This window comes from Acinonyx jubatus, chromosome A1 (assembly GCF_027475565.1).
Source record: "Acinonyx jubatus isolate Ajub_Pintada_27869175 chromosome A1, VMU_Ajub_asm_v1.0, whole genome shotgun sequence".
Classification (NCBI taxonomy): domain Eukaryota; kingdom Metazoa; phylum Chordata; class Mammalia; order Carnivora; family Felidae; genus Acinonyx; species Acinonyx jubatus.
Window position 1 is genome coordinate 96,140,969 of NC_069380.1, and position 25,999 is coordinate 96,166,967.

At 41.3% G+C, this 25,999-nt stretch overlaps 1 protein-coding gene across 1 annotated transcript in view; it reads right to left on the minus strand.

Annotated features, from left to right (window-relative positions):
* DTWD2 (DTW domain containing 2) overlaps positions 1-25,999 on the minus strand; it is a 525,766-nt gene that overhangs the window by 265,995 nt on the left and 233,772 nt on the right. Inside the window, exon 10 of the mRNA XM_053220002.1 lies at positions 1,968-2,080. The gene's annotated coding sequence lies outside the window, so the exon portion shown is untranslated. The remainder of the gene's footprint in view (positions 1-1,967; positions 2,081-25,999) is intronic.

Below are 25,999 nucleotides of genomic sequence, written 5' to 3' on the forward strand. Positions count from 1 at the left end.
CTGAGGAAGTGAGATTTGGAAGCTGAGAAGATGCTCACCTAATGCTCCTAATTAATCTGGGATATCCTATGCTGAGGTTGAGGGCAGGGCTCCAAGGCTTTCCACAGGCCATCCAAGGAATGGCATAAGAGCATAAATCCACTCCTCGCAAGTTAACCTCAGCCAAGAATGCCCCAGACCTGAGTTCCCAAGGCTTTGAGAACCCTGTATCTCCCAGAACCCATGCATTAGCTAAATCAGGAATGCCATGTCAGAAAAGATTCATTGTCTGCCCTTACAGACCTGGTCTCAACCCCCTTTTCCTCCTAGGAGACTCTCATCACCTAAAGTAAAAACTGTTTTCCCCTTCGTCTCCTGAAATGCAACATGTGTCAGTCCATCTCCTTTCCCAGATAATCAAGTCACACACCATACCGTTAACAGTCGTGTACAAGGGGCATCCCCATAGACTTCCGATTACATTGTTTATCCTGGAAAACAGGGCTTTCCACTCACCTACTAAAGGTTATCAACCCTACCTGCCTCCTTGGTAGAGGAAATTAAATTGAGGCAGGGAGGGTTGGGGCTACGACTGCCTTTGGCAAAAGAGACCTACCTCGAGTGCCTGAAAAACAACTTACTCTGCCAAGGGTGACAAGAATGACATCAGCAGCAGGATACCCATCTATGCCTGTCTTGGGCTTTCCCTCTCAGGGCAGGAACTAAGTCTTCTCTGTTTTTCCATCTCCAGGGTCCAGCACCGTGTCTGCCACATGGCAGGTCCAAACAAACTCCAGTTCCATTCGACCCATTCGACAGATAGGACATGTACATGCACATGAGTCCTCACTATCTTGCCTCCCAGCTAGCTATAGGAGATCCTTAGGTTAGAAAGACTCCTGAGTCCTTTTCCAGGGTGGTCTACAATAGGATACAATTTCTGAGCAAGATCATTAAATAACTCAGTAATATGCAGCCTTTCTTCTCACCTGCTAAATTTCAGTACCAGATCTGGGCATAGTACAAGTATATTCCAGCATTTCTTCTTTGCTGCTACAAGTTAAGGAAATTTCCTCCTGTTTCAGTGGCATTAAACTGCCTCCCAGTCTCTCCAGGAAAGGGTGCATGTCTATTTTAAGTGTGTAGGGAAGACCAGCCACCTGTTATGGGTGCTAAACACAGCTATGGGGTCTCCCCTATGTTTCAGTATCAAAGACCAGATAGTGCACATTACTCTCCCGTCACACTGCACAGCCCACTTAATGCCTGCAGGAGAGAAACCCCCCTCAAAGTCACCTTTGGCACATTGTCACGCTTGCCCCTAAAAGGCCCATTGGTTGTTACTCCTTGTTTTCCCAAGTGATTGGATTCTGCCAATAGTCCTGAACGGTGGAAACCCAAAGTAGGGAACCTAGACCCTAGAGCAAATTTGGACCTCATGGGTTGCTAGATTCTTCATTTTTAGCCCCACTTCATTCACCAGCACAGGCACAATGATCTTTGTAAAATGTCTTAAGAAGCTTACAGTAAATAAAAATGATAAATGTTGACCTTCGTGGTCTCTTTCCAGCCCTAAAAATCTATGATTCGTTTCTTCTCAAGACTTCACATTCTCAAGGCCCAAAGAGGCTTAAGTAACAAGCCAATGTAAATAGCAGGTAATGGGCCCTGATAAATGTCCTGAACTGAAAGACTAGCCAAAGGGAAAGAAAAAAGAAAAAGAAAAAAAGTAAGAAAGTACAATAAGACTGCAAATGTCTTTACAGCTGCCATCAGAGATGGTGGGAAGCCTCAAACACTGCCCTTGAGAGCAACTTAAAACTAAGCAGTCTGTGAACACAAGCAGAGAGCATTTCTTGCCTTCACAAAACTGTTCTTTAAGAAGGTCAACAGTCTTAACTTCACTATTCCAAGTGTCGAGATGCGACATTGGGCAGCCAGGTGTCCCCACACACTGTACTATCAAGACATGGGTTGGCTAAGGGTACCTGGATTGTCAGCCGCCAACGGGTGAGTTGTGTTTTCTGGCCAAACGTTCAGCCTGGTAGGAGGGAATGTATGTTCATCTCTTCTCAGGCACACACACAAAAGAAGTTTCTGCCTAGAAATTAGACAAAACAGAAAAACCAAATCTATTTTTGGCTCCTGAATCCTTTTCCCACACTGTGTGTATCTTTCCCCCAGCCGTCTTCCTGGCCAGTGTTACCTTGGATACTCTGGGACCAGATCCACAGCTACCATTTTCTACCTTTTCAAGTCTGCTGAAAATAAAACTGCCCAAGGCCACCACTGCAGAGGCCTAGTTGTCCCCCGGAGTGACACGTCCTGGTGCACCTCTTGGCACTATGTCCGACGACTTTCTGCAGGTGCTGCACAGAGACTCTTAGGTTACCAGAATGATTTTATGTTACCAGGTCAAGATGTGTGTTATGTGTACCAGGCAATAGGTTTGATCTATGGTATTGATCTATCAGCCCACAACACCACACTTCTTTTAGGAAGACCAGAAAATTTTTAAAATTGATAGTAGGTTCATGGTCTAGATTGGGGCCTAGAATTATTATTTAAAAATTTTTAAGTTTGGTGAGTTAAAATGTAATCGATGAGGTTTTGGTAAAGAAATGAGATAAGATAAGATAATGAGATAAGATGAGATGAGATGAGATAATAAATAAATAAAATAAAATAAAATAAATAAATAAAATAAAATAAATAAAATAAAATAAAATAAAAAAAAATAAAAAATAAGGGGCGCCTGGGTAGTTCAGTTGGTTAAGTGTCCAATTCTTAATTTCAGCTCAGGTCATGATCTCACGGTTCATGAGTTCAAGCCCCATATTGAATTCTGAACTGAATTCGAGTGTGGAGCCTGCTTGGGATTCTTTCTCTCCCTCTCTCTGACCTTCCTCCACTCTCTCTCACTTGCTCTCTCTCTCTCAAAATAAATAAACATTTTTTTAATAAAAAAAATAAAAGTAATTCAAATAAAAAATAAAATAAAATTGCCTGAGAAGTGCAACAACTTCTCTGAAATTCCTGCAACACCCTTTCTTTATACTTCCTGCTTCCACTTCCGGATTTTTTTTTCATACTTTAAATCTGTCTTAATACTTTGGATCTGAGGGTACCTTTTGGTCTTTGCTCTTCAATTTCCTCCATCATAATGTTTTTTGTGAACAGACTGCTTAATGTGCTCAATAATGGAAGCTCCTAGGGAACTCAATAAAAGTAGTAAATTGCTTGTTGTTTATATTAAGCGTTGACAACAGAAGCCTGGTGACCTAAGGAATGGGAGAGCATGTGTCCTTTTGGTTCCCTGTCAGGGCGAGAATGAAATTACAAACCAGTCTGTGTTCTACGCATACTGGTCTGGGTTCACTGTTTAGAAATATCAGTATGATATCCAGACTATGGAGTCATTTTTCTGTCATAATTTTTATTTAGGGAGCAAAAAAATATAGTGATTTTCATTTGGAAACTGAGCCATGACTGACATTACAAGTTCCATGTATTTTTGTTCCAACAAAGCCAATATTTCTCTGCTGTTTTTTAGTACAGTGCATACCCACAGGGCTAATCCACTGATGCTGTCTAGGTTGGTCTCTTTTTATCCCTTTGTATATGTCCTGGGGCCAGGGAGAGCATGGTGTTCTGTCTTCCAGCTTTTAAAATCCTATCTCCCCATAGCACTAAAGAGGAAATAACTTAGCAGAGAAAAGCTTCCCATAGCATCTTGCTAATGAAGAGGATTTTAGCTGTTTCCAGAATGTTCTTCACATCAGGTAAGTATTACACTTCTCAATAAGTACATAAACAGAGCCTAGCCTCATTAATCCTAAAGCCCAGAATTCCATATTTTCCTCTTTCAGTTTCCAGCCTTCGATGTGTAATGACATGGTATACATATCTGTCCTTTTTATCATGAAGCCAATCTCCTCCCTATTAATTAACCTCAATGCTAATTAGCTTATTTAAGACCTACTTGCAGAGCTTACAGAAAATAACAACATATCCATGATGTCAGCAATCAAAGCCAAACAAAATTGGGACAAGGCCGGAGATGAAAGCTCCTCGGTGAGATTCAGGGATCAAGGAGAAAGGGGTGTTGTAAGTTTAAAAGACTTTGCACAGTAGTCTTTGTGGCCATTTGCTTATTTGTAAGAGGCATTTCAGAAGGACTCATATGAGGAATAAACTTAAGGAGAAAGCTGTAAGTATATACCAGTGCTATTTCACTTTAACCTTCCAGCCCTCTCACCCTCTACTCCTTCCAGATCACCAGTCCTGGGACAGAGGTGGAATTGTTTCGCTTACCAGAAACACATGATTAGCCCAGACTAGCAAAGAAAAAAAAAAAAAGACAACTGTTGCTCATGTACATGTAGGATCCAATAGTGGTGGGCAGATTTTAAAGAAATTTCTACCCTTGGGAAGACATATAGCACCGATGTCTAAGCTGTCCATCAGGTGCTATTACCTAATAGTCCTAGGGTCCATTTGCCTGCTTATTTCCAGTACAAGGCAGGGTGGAGCAGGGAACTATAGCAGCAACCTTTCAAATCCACATTCCTTGAATCCTTTGCAAAGAATTCTCTGTGTGCTACCAGCCATCCCCAACATCAATGTTATCAATTTTGAAGGCTTTCTTACCACTCCTAAGTACCACAAGGCAAACAGGAATAGTGTAAAATATGGTTGCTACTGGTCCTGATTGGCCATTATAGGAATGTGCAGGCATGTGTGCAAAGGTACGTGTATATGCCTACCTGTACTACTGCATACTCTTGGCTTTGACTTGCTCTCCTGTTTCTTTTTTTTTTTTTTTTTAATCACGGGGTTTTTTTTAAGTTCATTTATTTATTTTGAGAGAGAGAGCAAGCAGGAGAGCGGCAGAAAGAGGGGGAGAGAGAGGATCCCAAGCAGGCTCCACGCTGTGAGTGCAGAGTCCAATGCAAGGCTTAATCTCACAAACCATGAGATCAGGAACTGAGCCGAAATCAAGACTCAGATGCTTAACCAACTGAACCACCCAGCCATCCCTGCTCCCCTGTTTCTAATATCCCTAAAGCTATTCCCCCTATACCGCCTCCTGCATCATCACCCAGGAGCTGAGTGGGTGACAAGACAGCTGACCAGCCAGAGCGAGGGAATTTCACCCAGATCACATCCCACTGAAGCACGACACTTACACTTTTGCAGTGTATTGTCAGCACAGCTCAGATTTAATTAAAGCACTCAATCGCACCATTACCATTTTTGGTGACAGCTCAGGTATAAATATATTAAGCACAATTCTTTCCAGGCACTGCTTGTAGGCAGTCTCTTTAAATGCCCTTTTGTCTTCTCTACCCTATTTCCAAAGCCCTGAACTTTTAGCATATAAATGATTAGTACCTATACACTTCCCCCTTCAATTCCTAAGTTAAATTACCATCTTTAGCCTTTTTTTGGAATCCTCAGGAGTAATAAGTCTCTTCCATTGGACCATAATTCCTGCCTTTTAACCTTAATCAAAACCGCATTGACATCCCAACCTCCTTCCTCATTGCTGACTTCTCTTTATCTCCTCTTACACTGGCCTGGATATAAATTTTCTCTCTTCCTACAGATGCTGGACATTGCCTTGTATCTCTTCCATACCATGCTCTGGGCTTCTCTCATTTCTCCATTTACTATTGGAATCCTTTTCTCTCATTTATTCACTCATTCATCCAACATCTATTTACTGAGCACCAACAAAGTGCCAGGAACTGTTCAAGGGCTGGAGGTACGTTGGTGAACAAAACAGATTAAGATCCCTGCCTTTTCATAGCTTACATTCTAGAAAGTGGAAGCAAAGCAATTAAAAAATGAATATCCAGCTTAAATGTTACTAGACTGTGGTCAGTACCTTAGAAAAAAGAGACAAGTAGACCAGGACAAGGTGAACAGGAGTATGGTGAAGGTAACCTCCTGGAGGAAACTTGAACTTGGCAAGAGAGTTAGCTAAGTAGACATCTTGAAGAAGTACATTCAAGAGGAAAAGGCAGCCAGCTCAACCAAAGGCTCTTGGGCCGAAGGGCACTTGACCTTGTCTGGAACATTCAGTGAGTGATGGCTGGCCTGTGTGGCCAGAACAGGGGAAGAGCAGGCCCCTCTGGAACATCACCCAGTCTTCTCTACTTGCTGATGGACACTGTCTCCCACTCAAAATAGAATCATATCCCTTTTAAACATGATAATATGCATCTGTGTGTGGGTAGTTCCTAGACCTCTAAAAAAAATAAGTGGCTGCCCAGGTCAATTTTAAAAATCTTGACACACATTACTTTGTATGACTTCCTCTAGATGGGGGCTATCTTCCTAAACTTCTATCACTCATATTTCTGGGGGCATGCAATTATCCTCGCTCTGAATGAACAGACTGTATGTCCCATAGGATACACTAGGAAAAGGCAGACACTGAGTGGTCCAAAGCAGAGGGAGAAATGTGTGAAGAAAATGAGTTAGCTACCAGGCAAGAGAGATGAGAACAGGGCAAAGGTTCTCCCACTGAAATGATTCAGTCTTCTCTATCCCGTCTTGGCACTCCTAATAAATTTGTATGGGTCCAGGAACATGGGAAAGATGCATGCATCTTGTAGAAGACAGTGTCGGGGCAAAGAAATACATAAATAAGACTGCTTTTTTAAAAAAAATATAGTCATGCATTAAACAAATACTTGTCCTGCGGTGACAGAGATGAGCAAAAACATGGCCCTGAACCTAAGCTACTCACCATCTGCTTAGGTTGTTAAGCCAACACATAAACAGAATATAAATTAATAAATCCTCTCAGTTTTAAAGGCAGGAGTTCTAAATCAGGGTGTTCTTCAGATTTCACCTCTGGAGGTGTTTTTTAACATGTATCTGGCAGCCCATCCAGGCACCTCTAAGCCCATGTTTTTTAACCTTCACTACTGCACATTAGAATCACCTGAAGAGTTTTTAAGAGAAGACTGTGTCTGAGTCCAGAAATTCTGATTTAATTGTCCTGGGATGTAGCCTGGGCATAAGAATTTTTTAAGCTCCCCATGAGATTCTAGTGTTCAGTCAAGGTTGAAAACCTCTATGGTAGACAGAATAACTGTCCCAAGATGACCAGGTTTTAATTCCCAAAACCTATGAATACGTTACCTTAACTGGCAAAGGGGCTTTGCAAATATGATTATGTTAAGGATCTTGAGATGAGACTACCTGGACACCCAGGTGGGCCCAGTGTAACCACCAGGATCCTTGTAAGATGTAGGTGGGACATTCAGAGTCAGTAGTAAGAGATGTGGTAATAGGAGGAAGAGGATGGAGTGAAGGAAGGATCAGGAGCCAAGGAATGGAGGTGGCCTGTCAATGCTGAAAAAGCATTCAAAAGCAAGGAAATACATTCTCTCTAGAACCTCCAGTAGGAACGGAGCTCTGCTGACACTGAACCTTATTTTTAGACTTTTGACCTTCACAACTATAGAAGAATAAGTTTAGGTTGTTTTAAACCATTAAGTTTATGTTGATTTGTTACAGCAGCAATGGGCAATGAACATATCACTGCTTTTGCCAGTAGGTCTGGAAGGGAACCCAGGTATTGGAAATCTGCATGCATGTGCATGTGTGTGTGCATTTTAAGTTCACCAGGTAAAAAAAAAAAAAAAAAAAAAAAAGTATGCTCCCAGTTGCAAACTACCAAGGGAAAAAAATAAATTTCCCATTTCCTTCGTAAGCACGGATGTGCCAGTAAAAGACCAGCTCTCCAAGCCCATAGTGAGAAGGGAGCATGGGAGGATGGAGAGTATAAATACTGTGCTATAAATACTCCCATCATGGCCAAGTTTCAAGCTTAACAGCTAGCTAGCATAATTCCTAAGAATTAAATGGTCTCTCCAGAATTGGTACAAACTAGCTCCAACACAGCACTGGCAGGGCACTGGGGAAAACATAGGGCAGTTCTTTTATTTTTTAAATAATTAATTAATTTTTAATTGTATTTAAATCCAAGTTAGTTAACATACAGTGTTATAATGACTTCAGGGGTAAAATTTAGTGACTGATCACTTACATAAAATACCCAGTGCTCATCCCAACAAGTGCCCTCCTTACTTCCTATCACCCATTTAGCCCACCTCCCCACCCAACTCCCCTCCAGCAACCCTGTTTGTTCTCTGTATTTAAGCATTTCTTACAGTTTGCTTCCCTCCATGTTTTTATCTTATGTGTTCCTTTCCCTCTCCTGTTTTGTTTCTTAAATTCCACATATGAGTGAAATCATATGATAGTTATCTTTTCTGACTGACTTATTTCTCTTAGCATAATACATGCTAGTTCCATCATGTTGCAAATGGCAAGATTTCATTCGTTTTGATCACCAAGTAATATTCCAGCAGATCTTAAGGCCTATTTGATCTGAGCCTGTCTGAGGCCCAAGTAAAAGGAATCCTAGCTCACTGGAGTTTACTGGAATTTGAGTCCAAAACTCACCTAATATTGTGTTACTTTCACTCATTCAACAAGTATTTTTTCAGCTCCCATTCTTCTGGGAACTGTTTTAGGCACTGAGGACATGGCATTTAACAACATATCCATTTTTCCCTCAAACATGCAATACAAATTTGTCAAGACCTACTCTGTACCAAGTACTATTCTAAGCCCTGGATATATACTATTAATTTTTTTTTAATCCACCTCATGGATGGGGCACCTAGGTTAAGCGTGTGACCCTTGATTTCAGCTCAGGTCATGATCCCACGGTCATGAGATTGAGCCCCATGTTGGGCTCCATGCTGGGCATGGAACATGCTTGGGATTCTGTCTCTGTCTCCCTCTTCCCCTTTCCCACTTGTGTGCACATGTTCTCTCAAGAAAGACAAAGAAAGAGAAAGAAAGAAAGAAAGAAAGAAAGAAAGAAAGAAAGAAGAGAGAAAGAAAGAAAGAGAGAGAGAACAAAGGAGAGAAAAAGAAAGAGAAAGAAAGGAAGAAAGGGAGGAAGAAAGGAGAAAAAGAAAGAGAGAGAAAAAGAAAGAAAAGAAAGAAAGGCAAAGAAAGGTCCACCTCATGGAGTTTGGTTTTAGGCGATAAAGGCACTTTGGAAACAAAAAAGTAAAATCTAGGAACATCAGATGGCTTATAGCTAAGGGGGAAAAAATGCAGTAGGAAAAAGACATAGGAAGTGGTGGAGAGAAAGCAAAGATTTTACTAGAGCATGGAAGGCCTTCTGAAGCAGTACCATCGGAAAAATGAGCTAAAGGCAGCATGGAAGTGAAACATCTAAGCAAAAAGCATCACATTTAGAGGAAGCAGCATATACAAAGGTCATGAGATACAAGTGTATGTGGAAAATTCCATTTAGGGGCCAAATGCTCAAGGAAAAAATAAATGTAAGCAGACCTGAAATCTATGTACAGTAAAGTAGAACTTAAGAAAGCAGGTGGAAAAAGGCTTCTTAACTAAGATTTCAGGGGAGGAGCCAAGGGCAGAACAGCATGGAAGTTATTTGTGTGTCTTACATCCATGAAATACAGCCAGACCAACACTAAACCATCCTGCACACCTAGAAAACTGATTGGAGGATTAACACAACAATCTGCACAACCTGAACCACAGAATTCAGCAGGTATGTGGCACATAGACATGAATATGGGGAGGGAGAAGCTATGGAGGGTAGGGAACTGCTTCTGCAGGCAGAGAGAGGACAGAGACTGGGGAGGGAGGGAGAATACGGGAAAAGCACCCATCCCCAAAAGCAGCTGGAGAGAAAGAGGAAAATTAGAAACAGCCACAGGGACTAAACTAAAAAGGGAGAAAGGAGAAAGGAGAAAGGAGAAAGGAGAGGGTTTAAATTACATTAAGGCTCTAAACAAGGGGAGCACAAAGGCTGCAAATCCACAGCTCGATACCTGGCGGTGCTCTGGTGGGAAGGGCAAATCCCCAGGAGCAGAGTGGGGTCCAGGAGGTTTTTGGGCCACATGGAGAAAACCGGTTCCACTGCTGGAAGGGCATTTGGTAGAGACTGTTGAAGCCACCTGGTCCCGGCAGACCCCAGAAAACAGCCACACTCGCTGGTGCTGGAACAAGGTTGTTAAGGGTGAAGCCTGGTGCCAGATGGGTGTTGTGATTTTCCATAATCCCTGAAACGCTGCTGCTACACTATCTCGCGAACTTTTTCTGGGGCAGGCAGGCACCTGGCTGCAGTCTCGGGGCACCGGCAGCAGCAGGGTCCAGCAAGTGTTCCTGGGTGCAGCCGACATTCAGCCATTTTTCGGCCATTGCTTGGTGAGACCCTCCAGCAGAGGGGCAGAACAGATCAAAGCCACAGTCCTTCAGAAGTAAGGGGCCAGGGAAAACAGCCGCATCTGAGACAAAACTCGGGAGAGAGGGACTGCCTGGGGCCTGGTCACAGACAGTGAAAAAGCAGGGAGTGGACAAAAGTTGAAGACAGAGGATGGGTACGCGATTGCTGATCAGGGAGAAGAGACTTCCGATACTAGAGACTGGGTAGCTCGGTGGCGCCATTTTCACTGCTCCCACGCATGTGCATACACACCTACGAGCACCACAATACTCTACCCCAGTAGGCTAGCAGCGCCATCTGATGGAAAACGGAGCCATTACACTGAGCCCTGCCCAACTCGGCCAACCTCGTTCTTCAAGAACACAAGTCTCACTTCCTACTTAGTTTATGGACTATAAAGTGCTTCACAGTCTAACTTCTAGGGGAAAACAAAGTAATTTCAGTCCTATTTCAATCTGTTAGGTCCATCTATTCAATTTTCTTTCCTTTTTTCTTTTTCACTTCTTTTCTTTTTCTTTAATACAGAAAAGAAAGAGAAAAAATTCATTATTTTCAATTTTTATTAAAAATATTTTCTTTAATTTTTTTACTATATTTTTTACTTTTGTGTAAATTTTTCAAATTCTATTTTACTTCCATCATTTTATTTTATTCTACTTCAGTGTATTCACTTTTTCAAATTTTCAAACGATTTTGTTTTTTTCTTTTTCTTTTTTGTTTCTTTTCTTTTTCTTGAATGCAGAAAGAGAAAAACTTCATTTCTACTTTCAATCTATTAAAATATTTTTCTTTATTTTTCACTATATTTTTTGCTTTTATGTAAATTTTTTAAAATTCTATTTTACTTCTACCATTTTATTTTAGTCTACTACAGTGTGTTCACTTTTTCAAATTTTCAAACGATTTCCTTTTTTTCTCTTTTTACTCTTTTTTGTTTCTTTTCTTTTTCTTGAATACAGAAAAAGAAAAAATTCATTTTTATTTTTAATTTTTATTAAAACTATTTTTCTTTTATTCTACGATATTCTATACTTCTGTGTAAATTTTTTCAAATTCTATTTTACTCCCATCACCTCATTTTAGTCTACTTCACTGTATTCATTTTTCCAAATTCTCAAACGATTTTTCTTCCCCCCTCCCCCACCTTTTTTTCTCTAATGTGTCAAGCCACTTTCAACACCCAGACCAAAACACACCTAGGATTTAGCATCATTTGTTCGGTATTTCTGTGTGTGTGTATTTTTAAATTTAATATTTTTTAATTTTAAGTTTTTTAATTTTAATTTTTCTACCTCATTAATTCCTTTTCTCCCTTCAAAATGACAAAACGAAGGAATTCACCCCGAAAGAAAGAGCACGAAGAAACCACAGCCAGGGATTTAACCAACACAGATACAAGCAAGATGTCTGAACCAGAATTTAGAATCATGGTAATAAGAATACTAGCTGGAGTTGAAAATAGATTAGAATCCCTTTCTGCAGAGATAAAAAAAAAAAAAAGTAAAAACTAGTCAGGATGAAATAAAAAATGTTATAACTGAGTTGCCATCATGGATGGATGCCGTGGCAGCAAAGATGGGTGAGGCAGAACAGAGAATCAGAGATATAGAGGACAAACTTAAAGAGAATAATGAAGCAGAAAAAAAGAGGTAGATTAAGGCAAAAGAGTGTGATTTAAGAATTAGAGAAATCAGTGACTCATTAAAAAGGAACAACATCAGAATCATAGGGGTCCCAGAAGAGAAAGAGAGAGAAATAGGGGTAGAAGGTTTACGTGAACAAATCATAGCAGAAAACTTTCCTAACCTGAGGAAAGACACACATCAAAATCCAGGAAGCACAGAGGACCCCCATTAGATTCAACAAAAACCGACCATCATCAAGGCATATCATAGTCAAATTCACAAAATACTCGGGCAACGAGAGAATCATGAAAGCAGCAAATTCACTTTGTGTGTGAATGCTTGGTACCATCCCCATTCATTTGCTTATGTCTCCCATCTTCCTACCAGAATGTCCATGCCACACTCAATGTTCAGAGTTCAACTCATGGGCTACAAACACTAATGACATCTTCTCTAAATAGAACCACTTTCTAAACATAGTAAGATAAAAACAGGGAGGGAGGAACACCATACAAGACCCTTAAATACAGAGAACAAACTGAGAGTTGCTGGAAGGGAGATGGGTGGGGGAATGGGTTAAATGGGTGATGGGCATTGAAGAGGGCACTTGTTGGGATGAGCACTGGTTGTTATATGTGAGTGATGAGTCACTGGGCTCTGTTCCTGAAACCAATATTACACTATATGTTCACTAACTTGAATTTTAATAAATAAATTTGAAAATAAATAGTATTTTTAAGAAACGAACCACTTTCTATTTTTTCCTCTGTCTTAAAACCCTATCATGTATACAATTAACACCAAAGAATGTAGCACTGGTTTGTTCTTAACTGGGCTAAGTTTACATTTCTTCAATTGTCCTAGAGTTCCTAGCACAGTGTGAATACATATTGGATGCACAATAACTGCTTGTTAATTGAGAAAGGGATTGATAGTAGTTGGCTTTGGTGGGTTACTGGTTTTGCATGCTGGTGAAATTTGTAACACAGCCACAAATAATAGGGCTAATGCAATTAAAATGTATCTGCAAAGTTCAGTTCAATCGCTAATAAAAAAGACTTTATGTGTCTATGGCGTTTATGTGTCTGTGCACATGCAAACATATTTTCCTTTTTTATTAAGGAAAACAAAGGTAAGCATAATGTCCCTGTCCCATATGCTTTACCTAGTCTATATTTTAATTTATGTGATTAGCCCTAACCTGTTCTGAGAACAGTAGTCCTGAGGCAGCAGCATAGAAATCATAGAATAAAGAAATCCAAGAACTAGAAAGGATGCAAGAATTCCTCTGGTCCAATCTTCTTCAAAAAGGGACACTGGAGTTCATAAGAGATTAAGGGACTTGTCCAAGATCAAAGTATCAACATCTGGAATCTAAGTTCTCTAGATCCCACTTGAGAAACAACTCCCCATCAGCAGGTGCTAGGTACACCAGAGGCCTAAGGTGAGTACAATGATGTGATCTTGGAGTACAGGTGTCCACCTGTTTCCCTGTGTCTTGCTGAAATGAGATACAGCAAAATCACCCCCACTGTCTGTTCCCAAAGACTAAAGGCCCAACCTGTGAACAACTATTTTGACATGCACAGCAAATATTTACAGGCCCCTTGGCTTTTCTACAGTCCTGGTGTAAATTCCTTTGTAGAAACATCTATAGTACAAAGGGTATTACGCTAATCTAAATTGTCTGTTAATGTCCTAAGAGGTCAGCCCAAGTGGGCCAATTTAAATACAAATGCTCATTCCAAAGAAGTGCCTCGTGTGAGAAGGGTTTTTGTTTTTGTTTTGTGTTTTTAACAGAACACTAATTAACATCAATATCTGCCTGTATCCACTGATTAGCATGCAGAAAAGCCAACACCAATTAATACAACAATATGCCAACAAGCACACAGCACAGATAAGCCATATTAGGAAAGCATACGGCAAGAAGCTTTGAGCTTTGGCTCTGAAGGACTTCTGTTTCAGTCTCCCCCAGTACTTTTTATATTTTTTAATTAAGCTCTTCAAACACACACTTGTACCAAATGTACCAAATACAGAGAAAGGGTAGGAGGGCAAAAATTCCAATAATCCTGAATCCCGTGCTTAAGACATATAATATGCGCTTCTAAGGTGGAGCAGGTTTCTGATGGATTGTGTTATGGGGTTTTTTTCTTTGCCAGCCACCTGGGTGCTATTTAAATCCAATTCACTGACAGGGACTTTACACCACTTGCTTATGGGGTTCTTTTTTCTCACTCACCAATCACTCAAGTCATAATGAATAACAGGATAGTTGATCCAATGAGGAAGACAAGAAGGAAGAACAGAAAACAGGGAAGTGCCCTCAAGTTTGGACTTCAACTGTGTCTAACTTCTTCAGTCTTCCCTTTGGTCATTTCACTTTCATGTGCCAAACAAAGACTTTTTAAAGAATTTTAAAACGCGTTCCCTTAAGGGTTTTCTTTCACAACGAAGCCTTGCTTTCAACATCTCTTTTGTGCATGCTCCGTGGGACGCCTGGACGATTTCCAATGTTGCTTTGGCCTGTGGATTCACTGTTATATTTTCTTTTTAACAGTTTCTGTCCCAAACACACTACAGAGGCAGGTGACCCAAAAACCTTCAGTAAGGTGTAGTTTTAAGGAGAGTAGCCATGGGCAGAGCTACTTTATCTCCCAAGGACAGACACACAGGCCTAAAGAAAGTGACCACCAGGCCCTGGAAGGAGGAAGAACAAAAACATCAGATTCAAAGGCTTCTTGCACTTTAGAATGGGTCGTTTCCTCTCTGTTTTTCTTTTCTTTTCATTTCCCAGTCTGTGTACTTCCTGCTTTGGCCATTACTGGGATTATTTAACTCCCATAATTCCTACAAGGTTTTCTCCTTGGTTACAAAAAACAGAAAGCATTGAAAGACAATTCTTTTGTGCCATTTCAGCTACTTCTGGGATATAACCATGCTTGGTCAGAAGTCTGAACATTGGAGGGGTGCCTGGCTGACTCAGGCAGTGGAGTGTCTGTCCATCTCTTGATTTCAGCTCAGGTCATGATCTTGCAGTTTCTGGGTTCGATCCTGACGTTGGTCTCCACGCTGGCAGCACAGAGACTGCTTGGGATTCTCTCTCCCTCTCTCACGCTCCCTCTCCTTCTGTCTCAAAATAAATAAATAAACTTTAAAAAAAGTAAGTTTGAACACTGGAGGTTTCATATATAACCTCTGTATTTTTCTCCCTTCAAGATTTCCAGTGGATTATTTTTAAATCTCTCTTGTTTCACCATTTGAAGACCTGCCAGACTGTTTTCTAAAACAAGTACATCATTTTCAAATCTACCAGCAATATATCAGGATTCTGATTTCTCTACTTACTCACCACCACTTACTATCTTTTTTTATCATTTTAAAATTTGTTTACCATCTTTTTGACTAAGGCTGTCCTAGTGAGTATTAAATAGTATCTCACTTGATTTTCATTTGCATTTCCTTGATGGCTTACAATGTTGAACACACGATTTTATTATTAGACAAATTAATTATTTGTCTATAATAAATGCCTAATAATACAAATTATTAGACATTTGTATACCTTCTTTGGAGAAATGTCTACACAGATCCTTTGTCCATTATTTTCATTGAGTTATCTCTTTATCATTGACTTGTAATAATTCTCTATATATTCTAATTACCAGCATGTTATTAGAAATATGATTTGCAAAGCTTTTCTCCTTTTCTGTGGAGTGTTCTTTCACTTTCTTGATGGTATCCTTTGAATCACAAAAGTATTTTATTTTGTTGATGTCACAGATGCATTCTTGCCCCCAGGCTCTTACTGAACTGGAAGCAGCAGAAAGCCAGAAGTTCACCATCATACTACTCTTAGGTATCCACTTCTTAGCTATGAATCACGTCAATGATTGTAAGAGAATATTTAAGAAGCACCCAGTTATCTTTTGAGCAAAATTTCAAGACATTTCACATCTCCAGAGCATGGATTTTCTCCCCCTAAAACCTATATCTGAGGTCTGCTGATTATTGGAGTCTCCAGAAAAGAAGGACAAACTGAAGATTTCAAATGCAGGCCACAGAAGCACATTTGCCTGAAAGAGCTGATCCAAATAAGATCTGGTTGTTGTAACTACTGCCATTCAGAATGATGGATTTTATTCAGTCTAAAAGGGACTAGAAGACAGGAGATACTATTTTTAAAAAGCACTCAAAATTCAACCAAAAAGTTTGTTTCACATTGATTTGTTTGGTAAGGTTAACTCCGGTGCAATTTTCTTTAATTTAACTCAGTTAAATGAATTATGCAGATAGCAACCAAATAAAAGAATCGCAAAAACCAAGTTACTAATTTGAGTTGTTTCAGCCAGTAGTGCTATTGAGAGCTTTTTCAACAAAGGAGAAAGAAGACTGGAATGGATTTAATGAGTCTAGGGTATGTGGGGTGCCAGGAATGGGTCATTATAGTTTAAAGTTGTCTCTCTGTAAACAGATCAATTCTCACCGCACTTGTTTTGTTAGAGGGAATAGGAGTGAAGCCAGGTAGGGCTATTATCATTTGTTCTGCTGAATGACTGCAATATATCTTTTTTGTTTTTTCCCTTTCATGGTGGCCTTGATCATGTCAGAGCCATACCTAAAAGTGACCACTCACAGGCTCACTGGAAGAATTAAGCCTATGAGGATGAAAGGGCCTACTGTATGCTCACTTTGCAGGTAGAAATAGCTAATTCAGTGCTGTTGGCAGATAACCAAAAAGAATTCCAAATATTTCTTCTGCCAATGGCAAAGATATCTAAGAAACGTTGTCTAACATCACGAGGAAAATGCCTTTCATTAGACTGAGGGTTTGTTTTCCAAATACTTTTTAAACAAAAATGCCCTCTCCCTCCCACTGAGAAAAAAAAAAATAATAATGTGAACAGATTAAGCTACTTATTCAGTTCTGTAATTCTATCCTCATCTTTCAAAACACAGTCTAGGGGGTACTTTCGGGGGTGAAAGAACTTTCACTAGAATTGTAAATGTGACACCAATAAGCATCTTTTTACTTTTCAAAAAAAACCTCAGGATTTTTGGAAAATTGTGTCTCAACTTCTGGACTATGTTCACAAGAAAATATCAGGGCTATTGGCAAAGCAAAGATTGCTACATCATAGTATTAACACCTTGGATTCATACAATTCTGCCAAATTTTGAGTGCATTAGAGAATATTGTCTTGTCCACGTACCCACGGCAATAAGGCGAAGGAATAACTCTACCTGTCATAAAGACCCAGAAGCTGAAACACAGGGCACCTGGGTAACTGAGTCAGTTGAGCATCCAACTGGATTTCGGCTTAGGTCACGATCCCAGGGTTGTGGAATTGAGCCCTAAGTCGGGCTCCATGCCGAGTGTGGAGCCTGCTTAAGATTATCTCTCTCTCTCCCTCTGCCCCCCTCTCCTGCTTGCACTCACTCTCTATCTAAAATAAAAATTAAGGGTGCCTGGGTGGCTCAGTCGGCTGAGCGTCTGACTCTGGATTTTGGCCCAGGTCATGGTCTTCCGGTTCATGGGTTCAAGCCTTGCATCAGGCCAACTGTTGACAGCATGGAGTCTGCTTGAGAATCTCTGTCTTCCTCTCTCTCAGATCCTCCCTCACTTGTGCCTCTCTCTCAAAATAAATAAATAAACTTAAAAAAAAAGAAAACTAGAATTTAAAAAAATAAAGCTGAAACAGACTATTTTAACAACACAAATAGTGACTCTTTGATTGCTTTACCCTTGCTCTTTCTAGACTTCCTGACTTCCACACATTACCCTTCCCTGCTGCTTCTCCCCTCCAACCCCTCAGATAAACTTACTCAGAGTCCAGACAAACTCACCAAGCTCTAAGATTGCTGTTTCTATCTCTACAATTGTCAGCTAAAGGGCCCAGAGATCTACAGTCAGTAAACAACCCCCTACTAACACACACACACACACACACATACACACACACACACACGTTACTTTCTACTATCCCTCCCAGAAACGGCCCCTCTGCCATAATCACATGTCTTTCTTCTGTTCTGTAACATAACTGGGCACACCAAAAAGTTATCCCAGGGAGGAAGAAAGAGTTTAAAATCTGTGGTAGTGCTCTACTTGCTGTGACATCTTCTGGGAAGCACATTTCCACCCACACACACATGCCTATGCTTGGTCCTGCAGGGCTAATGAAGCTTACAGGACAACTTTCCCCGAACCCTGTCCTACTCATACAACCAGTGAAGCTATGTGATGAAAGGAGAAAAGCTCTGGACTCAGGCAAATGTAGGTCTGAATCCCAGCTTTAACATGACTAAAGCTTGGGCAAAAGCCATTAATGCCCATTGGGCATAGGTGTCCACATCTTAAAAAGAGCAACATTACTTTCACAGGTTGTGGTGAGGATGAGCAGAGGCTCTGGATGTAGAGCACTTAGCACTGGGACTGACACTGAGGCCTGGTACGTGGGGAACATGTTGCAATATGATGGCTAAGGATCAGTGAATGGTCCCCAAGTCCACTGTGAATACATGAAACTATGCTTTTCAAGGACCTGCCCACAACTGTGGGCTGTGAGCCCCCCACTAACTGTTCTGTGTCTAGGATCTCACCTATCTTAGGAAACCACCAAAGATTAGAATCCAGTAATTTAAAGCATACGACTGATGGCAGCATACCCTGAATACAGGACCTTCCTTCCCTATTAAACTCGCAAAACTTGAGTGAGCAAACCTAAGAATATAGTGCATAGTTGCCGGTATTCCAAGAGGCATTTACTGGGCTTGTCCTGCAGGCAAGGCACCTGCTTTCTGCTTCCAGGAAAACCAGGAGGGATAAGTGAATTTGCTTTTCTCAAGGAATTATAACCTACTGAGGCAGTTAAACATACAGTCATATGCAATGGTGACAGGCAACATGATAACACATTCACAGAGCCCCTTCAGAAAGCACAGGCCCTTCCATGGGTCTTGCACAGACTTGTCACGGACTGCCACTCAGAGGTTATACCTAGGGCCCAGAAGTAAAGCTCAGCAAAGAAGAGATACAAGCATGGATTCCTCTAGGTAGGGGGACTGACAATCCTCATTCCCTAAACCCAGCCCACCTAACTGGACTTGCTGCTCTCCATGTGCTGTAAACCGGATGTGGGACAGCTGCTGGATATTGGTGTTCTCACACATGTGCCCTTCTTCGGTCTACGGGGACTCAGGAGGGCCCTGAGACATGTGGCCAAACCTGTTTTCCTTTGTAACCCTGCTCTCTCTGGGTATCTTGTAGGCCCCTTGTCCAGGGCCCTGAAGCCCCTTGCAATCATGACCAAGACGTCCACTTCCAACAAAGAATGGGTTTACACATCCTTTGGAAAACCCAAGTATTGTATGAAGCAACAAAGTAAAAGCTGAGAGTGACAAGGTCATTCAAGGGCATGGACAGGAACTGTGGGACATATGGGCCCATTTGGACAACTCAGACAGACAATGAGCAAATCCTGACTGATGGTGTCCTGTGGAGCCTCAGCTCCTTCCTATCAGCCTGTAAGGGAGTTGGCTCTTCTTTTTCCACTCCTGGTGAGGCTGCAAATGCCAGCCCCAATCTGGACAGGAGACACGCCTCAGTTAGCACCCAGGTTAGAAGAGGCAGTGAGCAGCTCCTCTCTTGCCTGCTGAGGCACCCTCAGATGGGGTCCCGGTTTACAGAGCGGCATCTGGTACCCTCTCATCACTCACTGCTAGCTCAACAGCCTCAGGATCCGCATCCACTAGGCTGGAAAACTCCAATTACACAGCTGGTGGCCCTGTCAAGAAATGGAAGCATCTTCTGTGGTTTCCCCCTCTAGTCCAGCCTTCCCCAGGCAAGCCCCCTCCCCATCCCCATCATACCACCTACCCACAGTAGCCAAAGATCCTTCTAAAGCAAAGTACTGATAGCTCCACTGCTCTGTTTCAAAAGCCCCCATTTCTCTGATGAGCTTCAGAATCATATCCAAACCTCATGGTTCAAAGTGCAATGGATTTCATGACCTGCCCTCACCATACTTTTCAGCAATCTCCTACCATTTCCTCCCTTCCTGTCCATGTGCTGGCTTTCATGTAGAAGTTCCTCCAGCCCCATAAGAATATCACTCATTCCCCCTCTGTCTGTATTTCTGTCTCTGTCTCTATTTCTGTCTCTCTCTCTCTCTCTCTCTCTCTCTCTCTCTCTCTCTCTCAATCCTTGTGCAAACCCTTTCCTTTGAACATGACCCCCTCCCCCCCTGCAGTACCAACCCCTTATCCTCTTGTTCAGCAGAACTCTTTCAGGGCTGAAATTAAATGTCAATTCCTCCTAGAACCTGCCTTTATATGCTCCTAACACTAAGTGATGTACCCCTCCTTTGCATTTCCAAAGCACCCTATACTTCTCATAGATGATCATGCATTATACTATGTACTTGTTAATGATTTATCTGTTTCATTTATCATGCCCCACACACTCACAACATAATACTATATGTTGGGTTCCTTGGAAGCCAGACTCTGCTATCCACTATTAAAGGCATATCCCTCAACCTACCTTAGTGCTTAAAACATAAGTATGCAGTCTATGAGGATCTACGGAATAAGTGAGTGAGAAAAGTCAATCAGTACACCTGGGTGGCTCAATTAGCTGAGCATCCAACTTCAGCTCAGGTCAAGATCTCACACCTCATGAGTTTGAGCCCTACATCGGGCTCTGGGCTGACAGCTCAGAGCCTGGAGCCTGCTTCAGATTCTGGGTCTCCATCTTTCTCTGCCCTTCCCCCACTTGTGCTCTGCCTCTCATAAATAAATAAATACATACATACATAAAACATTTGAAAAGAAAAGTGAATCAGCATCAAAAATGTATTCACTTTCTTAAACTAAGGTAAACTTGGTATAAAGAAATGATCCGATATAGCAACCAATTTAACACTCTTTTTTTAGAAAAATAAGGGAATGGAGCCCAAAGAAGTTAAGTGACTACTTGACTGACAATCAGGATCCCAGCTTGAGTAAACCTCGATCCTTAAATACCCCAGCAAGAGCTCATAAACACCAAACATTTTAAGAATCCACCATGAAGGGAATCATTTCTTCTTTGGGGCGGGCTCCTTAAAACTCTGGCCTCAAATCAGACTAAAATTCAGTTGCACACTGGCAGTGTTCCCTCCAGAGGAAAGCCCATCTTTAGCCCACTCTGCTGGGTATATCATAGAATGTAGAGACCCACTCTAAGGATTTCACACTGTTCTTTCAATTTCCTCTCAGTCTATATTGAAAGAATGGGCATGAACAAGTACTACACCATCACAGTCCCCACAACACCCCTTTCTGGTTTAGCATAATAAAGAGCAATGAGACATATCTTGGGCTCACTCCTCTAAGTCCTGGTGCTGATCTATTGAGTAACATATGCCAAGTTGATATATAATACTATTATCTGTGGAACAATAACTGACATAAATTCCTAATACCACATTTAGTTCCTGTGCAGATTTATTTTAATGGTAGGTTATAATCCAAATTGCTGCATTTGGTAAAATTGAGTGGATTGGATATTTTACAAATATTCCCTCTTCAAGGTGAACCCAACCCCCAGCTCCTTCCACGCTGCAGGGACATGGGAGCAGAGGGAATTCAGGGACACTGCGGTTGGCCAGAGGGTACACAGAAGCCCCTGATTGTTCAGCACAAGCTGGCTGAGGGGTCCCCCAGCAAGGAGTGATGTTCTGTTGGCCTTCGGGTTCAGTAGGAAGCCTTGAGTGACTGCCCTTCATAAAGTGACCCCAGCTCTTGCTCTGGCCTCTGGCATGGACAAGAATGAGAGTTAAAATTTATGGTCAATTTTTTTTTAATTTTTTTTAATGTTTATTATTTATTTTTTGAGAGAGGGAGACAGACAGAGCATGAGCAGGGGAGGGGCAGAGAGAGAGGGAGACGCAGAACTTGAAGCAGGTTCCAGGCTCTGAGCTGTCAGCACAGAGCCCGACGTGGGGCTTGAACCCATGGACTGTGAGATCATGACCTGAGCCAAAGTTGGAATGCTCAACTGACTGAGCCACTCAGGCACCCCATCATCAATTTTTTAAAAACATGAGTTATGCTGTTTAATAACACATCTTTGAGGCTTTTCCTGAGTTCTAAAAGAAGCTGATTTCTACTCCCTGAAAGAGGCTCTCCCGGCTCCATGGTAAGGGCAACAGTACAGTTCCTTGGGGTCCCATGTGAATCAAGCAAAAAGTTCTTTGCCTTCCGTCATCCAATTACCCATGGTCACCCAGAAGTCAGCTTCCCTCAGGAGAGAGCAATGCTGGAAACACTTTGGTGTGTCCTACTCCTCAACGTAGGAAGGAACAGAGCAACGTTGCCTCCAGAAATATCCTGAAGACACCAGATGTGTGAACGGGTAATATCATATTCAAGGAACACTCTATTTAGAGACAGAATCTGTAGCCAACTCATCAGTGACATAAATGTATTTTATGGAGAAAACAGAAGAATCATTTCTCTCTGGGAAAAAAAAATCATAAATAAACAAATAAGTCTGATGTAAAGTGAAGAAACATGACCAATGGTTCCAGACTCTTCTACTTTATTTATATCAACTGTTCCACATTCTCTCAAAGACTAGCTTCAACTAACTTCTTTTGAAAAATGGCTTTAAACTAGAGGCATGGCATACTCTTAAAATCTAAAATAAGATTCAAATACATATGATGAAATTCCTAATTAACTAGAGATATCCCCCACCAATTCCTATTTGCGATGTCACCTGATCACATGTCTCTATTAGGGCTGCTCTCAGAAAGACACTGAGCCCTCTCTCCAGCCTTTTCGAAGTCTAGCTCTGCCCTGAAGAAGCTCTTTCCATATGGCCCTCCATCTAAAGGCCTTGGTTGGACAAAAGCCACACTGGTTTTCTGGTTCCATGAACATTACTTTCTCTAGGGTCACTTTTATCGTATCAAGCAAACACAATTGCCTTCTGAAATGCTTTTTCAAAAAAATTAAAATGAAGAGCCCCAGAACACTGGTACATCCTCATTTAAAACATTGCAGATGTCACCTCTCCTTAAAGGAATTCTTCTCACGCAACAGAAAACAAAAGTTTCTTTCATCCTGACTCCCGACTCTGTTCTTACTTGTTTGATATGGAGGAGGATTTTGAGAAATTGCCAGTAAGGGACTTCTAAAAGCTATACTGTTTGCTTCCATGCTGGCCTATTCCGTGACAGGAACAGTGCCTTGTTCACCTTTGAACATCACACCTATGACACATTTCCAGAGCCTTTATACTTACTCAATGAATGCAACTGAATGTTGACTGAATGACTGTTCTTAATAAGACACTGGATAGCCAAAGAGATCTCCACAATGTTTGGATAAGCAAGTTGCCATTCAGCCCCAAATTCCTGCCCAAAGGAGGAATTGCATTTACAACAGTGTGGCTTCTCTGTGAGTTTGGGTGACAAGAAGTTATTTCACTATTTGGATCTGACTCCCTTGCTCTGGAAAATCCAAGTGCTTACATGGAACTGAAAGCAGCCTCCCTGAAATATCCCATTGATTTCGTACAAATTAGGCTTGAAATCCACATCTTGGAGGCTATGCATTTTATTTTATTATTTTTTATATGAAATTTATTGTCAAATTGGTTTCCATACAACACTCAGTGCTCATCCCAACAGGTGCCCTCCTCAATGCCCATCACCCACCCTCCCACCCCCCATCAACCCTCAATTTGTTCTCAGATTTTAGGAGGCTCTGCATTTTAGCAGTAGAACACCACCTTCCTTTCCCTACTGTAAGAACTCGGACCTGGTAAAAGAATTTTGGGAAGGGTAACCAGGTAATAAGTTAATCTTCACATAAACCTCCCCATCCTTGGGAGGAACAAAATGAAACTGATGGGAACCTTCTTTTACTAAGACATGGGGCTTAGTAAAAGTATCACATAGGTGATAGTATCACATAGGTGATAGAGAATCACCTATGTTTCAAGAGTTATGCACAAGGACATTCCTCTTCATTGTGAATTTTTTTTTTTATTTATCTTTGAGAGAGATAGAGAGAGACAGAGACAGAGACAGAATGAGCAGGGAAGGGGCAGAGAGAGAGAGAGACAGAGAGACAGAGACACAGAATATGAAGCAGGCTCCAGGCACCCAACATAGGGCTCAAACTCATGAGCCATGAGATCATGACCTGAGCTGATGTCAGATGCTTAACTAACTGAGCCACCCAGGTGCCTCTCATTCTGAATTTTAGTGTGTCTAAGTCTTACCAAGTTGTTTAAAAACATTTGGCCAATCATTCATTCTCCAAAATTTTTTCCTGTTCAGTAAATGCCAGTCACTGTATTGGACATACAAAAATTGAAGATATAGTCAAGGTTCTCAAGAAACTCACATGTTAATTTTAAAGAAGTAAACCAGTAAATATAGCACTCTGTAATAAATACTCTGATGTCTGTAGACACAAAGATCTAGGGAAATTTAACCAGAGAAATCCTCAAGTCAGTCAGCAAAGATTATGGATGTCTTCTCTAAATTGGAAATGCTTGACTTGATTCATTGGATGACAGAGTAAAACTCAGCCAGCCAAAGAAAAGGAAGGGTATTAGAAGCAAAAAGATTAACCTGCATAATAGCATGGGGAATACAGAGACTAAAAAATGTTCAGGCTTACAAATGGCTTAACATATTTGGAATTCGGGCTGAAATAAAGGATTGACAAACAGGTGAAACTGGATGTATACACGAGGGCCAAATCACAAAAGAATTACTAATCACGCTAAGGAGGTTAGCGTTTATCCTTCAGAATAGAGTCACTGAAAAGTTCTGAGATGGAAAATAGCAATACAATATTTGCATTTTGGAAAGATCACTCTAGTGGCATGGTAGAAAGTAGATGGAAGGGAACAAGAGTAAGTCAAGGAGAAATAAGGAGATTGCTGGGATGATCTATGATGGAAGGAAAGGAGCAGCAGTAAAATAGAGAGGAAGTGACAGATTTGAAACACACCGAGGAAATAGAATCAGTAGGCTGCACTGGCCCTTTGGACAATGGTTGAACGGAAGAAATAAGACTAGAATGATTCCAACATTTCTAGCTCGTGTGACCAGGTGGAGAGAGGCACCTTCACACAGCTGCTTTTCTCCGTGTTGTATGTGGACCATGAACACCAGAATCACTAGAGCTGTTTGCAAACAGTGTCGGTTCCTCACCCCATCCTCGATGTTTCAGTGAGTCAGAGTTTATGCATGATGAAGTTAGAAACATGCTCCAAAAAAGTAAGACATGCAGAAAGCAGAGCTGGTGAAATAGGAAGGAAGGTGATGAGCTTGGTTTAAAGCCTGTTGTTTTTGAGAAGCCAGGGGAACACCCACAGAGATGGGTTTGATGAGCAGCAGATAATATAGGGCTCTGGCTCAGGGGAAAGAAAAGGTCTGAAGCTGTTTTCTTTGGGAGCCAATAGCTTTTGAGTAGCTAAAAATATGGGTAATTTTTAAACAAAATCATCCTGGAGAATACAGAAAGGAAGCCATAAGAAAAGGCACAAGAGGAACCCTGGGAACAGCGAGATGTAAGACGCTGTCAGAAGAAAAGCAGCCCACAAGGAAATATGGCAGGTAATAGCATGAAAGCACTGGGTTCAGCCTGCCTGCTACTAAACGGGCAGAGAGGAAACCAAGGGTAAGCACAGCCTTTCTAATGATTCTAATCCATTATATCTCTAAGGAAGGGAAAGAGAGTGTGTCAAATGGCTGCCACTTAAATGTGTAGTGAGAGGTTCCATTATGCCTTATCCATGACTTGTTCATGCTATTTTCCACCTAATTCTGCCCAAAATAAGACAACTTTGGTCACTACAAAAGAAAAAAAAGAAAAAAAGAACAGTAACCATTGGTATGGCTGCATGCACGCAAGCATCGTGGACTCCTCTTAGATCCCAACTTAGCCCCAGAACATGCGGCTGAATGATAGGAAAAGCAGAGTGATAACACTTGCTCACGTGTTCTCTGTGATAGCACGGCATCAGAGTAGTCACTGGGCTGTGGACTCCAAAAGACACAGGCCAGCCTCTAACTGCATTAAGAATAAA